Here is a 4,865-nt window from a genome sequence, read left to right on the forward strand (position 1 = left end):
CTGTGGGGCAAATGGAAGGTGGAGGAGCTCAAGGTCCCTAACATCCACCAGCTCCGTGATGTCGTCATGGAGGAGTGGAAGAGGCAACCTGTGAAGCTCTGGTGAACTCCATGCCCAGGAGGGTTAAGGCAGTGCTGGAAAATAATGGTGGCCACACAAAATATTGACACTTTGGGCCCAATTTGGACTTTTTCACTTAGGGGTGTACTCACTTTTGTGGCCAGCGGGTTTAGACATTAATGGCTGTGTGTTGAGTTATTTTGAGGGGACAGCAAATTTACACTGTTATACAAGCTGTACACTCACTAATTTACATTGTAGCAAAGTGTAATTTCTTCAGTGTTGTCACATGAAAAGATATAATAAAATATTTACAAAAAATGTGAGGGGTGTACTCACTTCTGTGAGATACTGTATTTTCTGTGTTTATGAATATTAGTGGTTAAAAGATAAAAAGCCTAAGCTAAAGGTCTTTGCACACAATTTAATATGATTTGCATGCTACAACATGGTAAACACCAAGGGTTCTGACCATAGTAAGTCTAGTATAATAAGCATAAAGTATAATGTATAATTCAATGTATAATTTGAGTCAAAAGCTGAATTGACAAATTAACAGAAATTTCAGATTGTCTTAAATATTTGTTTCTTTGTCACATTCTTTCTTTTGCTTTTTAAAAAATTTAATTTTAAACTTTAAATCTCAGATTTTCAATGTGTTCTCTGCATTTTGTCCCCAACTGATTTTGATGAACTGACTTTAAAACGTCCTTAACAAAAATGGAATGGTCTACATTTAATAAATTGTTTATGCTGTATTACATTAATTAATATTACATTAAAAAATGAAGAACCTAAATCTGTTCAACATCAGTGTAAAAATCACAAGATGAAGTCCCAAAATGAATACTTCATGTTTGTGCACTTTACAGGGAGACTGCTGGGAATTCTTCACAGGCCGATTCCCAGCGATGTGATCATTTTGCTATTGGTTATGGCAGCTATAACGCCAGAGCAAGCTAACAGTATACTGTCCAGGATTTAACCTGGTGACAGGAATAGTGTGCGAACTCGACTGGACATCGTTTGATTGATTTAGACTGAGTAAACACACACACTGTGATTTTTATGAGGTAAAGTCTGTTCCATTTTTGACTTCACAGCAATGCGTGTGTAAAGGAATAAAACATAGAACTGGACAAAAAGGAAGGCAAGCAAAAGCAATATATAATGTGCAATATATTACTGGCATATATGATCTGATATCTTGAGAGGCGTCATTATAAATGGAGGTCAGACACTTGTTGAATAAGGGTCATTGCTAAGAACATAATTTTCTGAAATGGCAACATTAAAATTCCTGTGACACAGCTTTAAAAACAATGTTGAAGTGTCTGACGTCACATGAGTTATGCCGCATGATGTCGCCTGCCATGCCATGTCCTCTTCCCATGAATTAATGTACCGGGCTGGCTGCGATTCAGGAGGTTGAAAACAATAAAGCAATAATAACCGTGTCTTAAGAAAACTATTTAAAGGAGTGCAGTGCAAGGGCTTCATTAATCAAAAGTTAAGGATCCGGACCAAAAGGATTGTGGGAAAGCAAGGCTTACCCTGAAATCTTCGTGTTCCTATTGGTTTTCTCAGGAAATAGAGAAACTAGTTTGGGTTACACTTTATTTTAAGGTGTTCTTGTTACAGTGTAATTATACATTTAAGTACTGAATAATATTAATTAACTACATGTACTTACTATATGGTTAAGGTTAGGATTAAGCTTAGGGTTAGGGTTACTTGCATGTGATTATGCATAATTTATTGTTATTACAATAGTAAATACATGTAACGTGCAATAAGGACACTTTAAAATAAAGTGTTACTCTAGTTTGAATTACATCCACAGTGTCCTTCAAGTTTGTGTTTCCTGAATATCTTAAGAGGATTTTATTCCATTCTGATCCTAAATGTTTTCCCTTTTTTGGTTGACCATGATACTAAACAATGGAGTGAACCAGTGTCTCTTGAACAACTCCTTTTTTCAGCCTGACAAGGGCTGTAATGTAAAAACAGAATTCTAGTCATAACTCCTGAATTGCTCGAGTTCTACATGTAATTAAATCCAGAACTAATTTTAGGGTTAAACAGGAACGCTGACCCCCAACATAAACAAATGGATTGGCTCACTAACAGTAGGAAATAAGATGTGCCAACGTGCTGGCATAATTTAGGAACATTTCTTCACCTCATCGGATTGCAGATGTTTTACATTCCACATCCCTAAAGATGGCTGAGGCAAGAACATGATTTCAGGTCTGCTGCAAATGAGGCTTCACTTTGAGCAGAAAGTGACTGAGCCAGAGACAGGAAATATGGCAGGGTAACTCAAGCATAGTGTGATCCTACCAGGAGCTGAAGTGGCCAGCAAAAATAGGAACAACAGTTACCGAGAGACTACCTCTTATGAAAAATTGTTGATAATCATATAATCATTCAGAAAGTACCACAGTTTAAAAAAAAATTATGAATAAATCACATGCAAACATGCTGCATTTCCTCTCTCCTCAAGTTAAATGATTTGAGGTATCATTTGTGTCCATAACAGTTTAAACCGGTGGTCTCAAACTCAATTCCTGGAGGGCCACAGCTCTGCAGAGTTTAGCTCCAACCAGCCCCAAATTATACCCACTTGGAAGTTTCTAGTAATCCTGAAGACCTTTATTAGCTGAATCAGGTGTGTTTGATTAGGGTTGGAGCTAAACTGTGCAGAGCTGTGGCCCTCCAGGAATTGAGTTTGAGACCAATGGTTTAAACTGTTTAAAAATTAGATAAAAGATCTAGTTACTGACAAAAGATAACTTAATGACAAAATCCATTTTTCCCACACTGAACTCAAGAGAAACCACTTCAGTATATTTCCAGTGTTTGATATGAAACAGATTGCAGAATGTTAATAAAAATAGATCTGATATTGCAGTGGTTGTGTTGTACTATGGATCTGATTTTTCTTCAGCTCTCATCATGTTAATTAATGTTCTGAACTTTTCACCCTCGTTAGTATTTGCATATATAACCACATGCTACGTCTAACTCTAGAAGTAGAGAGTTTCAGTGCTTCAAACTTTATATTTACCCCATCCCATTCTGAAGTCATCTTCCTATCATTGTAGTTGACCCAACAAAAATAGACACGAACTGTATCATTAACATCAAATCAAAATCATCCAGCTGGAAGCACTTTAAATCAGATTTGTGGAAGTTTCTCTTCTGACGTCATTGTAATATTATGTTCCCATCCATATTTTGAATAACGGCACGAAAAAAATAATAATAATCTTTTACTGTAGTACATTTGTTAGCATTTTTGAGCATTGAACTATTTCCAACAGAGCAAGAGACTACTTAACTTAATCTAGTGTCAAAGATAAGAGAGAAGTTAGGTAAACTGAACTTTTAAACTTCAAATAACAATGTGTCAGTCACTATGATTTTACAGCTAAACCAAACCTCTCAAAATGTATATTGTATAGGTCAACCATGTGAAAGTGGTGTTATTTGCTTCAGCTCTATCCCTGCCAATTGATCACTCAGTCAAGCACTCAATGTTCAGTGATCCACTGGAAATACAGACTCAATGAACCACATCTATAGAGTCAAAGTATGTTTTAAAAGCTAATCACATAATAATGACTCATTAACAACATCTTTGTATAACAGCAGTTTCTGGCCTCCTATCAAAGCTCTGCAGAATGATTCATGGTGAGGATTGTTGCCGGTCAGATAAGCTCAATTATGTCTGCAAGTTCTCCCTGATAAAACACAAGCTGGTATTTCATTTGAGTTGAATTAAAATAATTATGTAACATGGGGTTGCTAGGCTTCCCCGTGCGCTATTGCATGCACAATTTGATGTCAGTAGTATCAAAAGCATTAAATTCTACATATCATTTGTTAGTTGTTGCTTTATTAAATTATGATTTTTGGTGGAAAAAATGGTGCACAAAACATGTTGTATATCTTCCTATATGTAGCCTATATGCAAACAAGTCAAGTCAAGTCACCTTTATTTATATAGCGCTTTTAACAATACAGATTGTGTCAAAGCACTTAACAGAGTGTCAGTAATGTACAAGATTAAACACTCAATTTTCAGTTAAAGGCATTTCATTATTGAATTCAGAGATGTCATTGTCTAGCTCAGTTTAGTTTAAACAGTATCTGTGCAATCAAATCGACGATAATCGCTAGAAATTAAGTGTCCCCAAACAGCACATGTGCAACACACTCTTGGCTTCAGACAGTCATACAGTAATCGAGACACCTGTCTTACGTCGCCTTTTTGGCAAATACCCTGTCGGATAATGAAAAAAAGATAAAAAGTTAAGCCCTCCCCCCCAGCATGTCATTACATAAATCACGCACACATATCGCTGTAGAATGAGAGTGTGGTGAATATGTTACATGCCATAGTCGTGAGCACATTATATATACAACACTAGAGCTTACAGTGTGAATCACTGAACAAACAATGCCGGGGAATTTAATCAGAGCGAAACGGAGCAAAGAAACAGGGGGGTTAGCTGTCCATCAGCGTTCTGGCTAAGGCGAAGGCTTTCTTTTGGGCACATACCTGTGAGCTGTTACCATACATAGAATCAGCACTTATCACAGAAGAGGGATATAAATATTGAATTTAGAGCGTCTGGCTCGTAAGGAAGCCAAGAACTTAATGCTGCGACTATGAATAGAAATCCCTTTATTAGCTGTCCTTGTACACGTTCTTCTCGTTCGCAGTGCTGTAAAATGAGAGGATAAAGGGAGTTTGTTTGTAAAACATGTCGTTAGAATGAGAGTTGTCCTTTTGATCA

Source organism: Onychostoma macrolepis, chromosome 21 (assembly GCF_012432095.1).
Source record: "Onychostoma macrolepis isolate SWU-2019 chromosome 21, ASM1243209v1, whole genome shotgun sequence".
NCBI classification, from domain to species: Eukaryota; Metazoa; Chordata; class Actinopteri; order Cypriniformes; family Cyprinidae; genus Onychostoma; species Onychostoma macrolepis.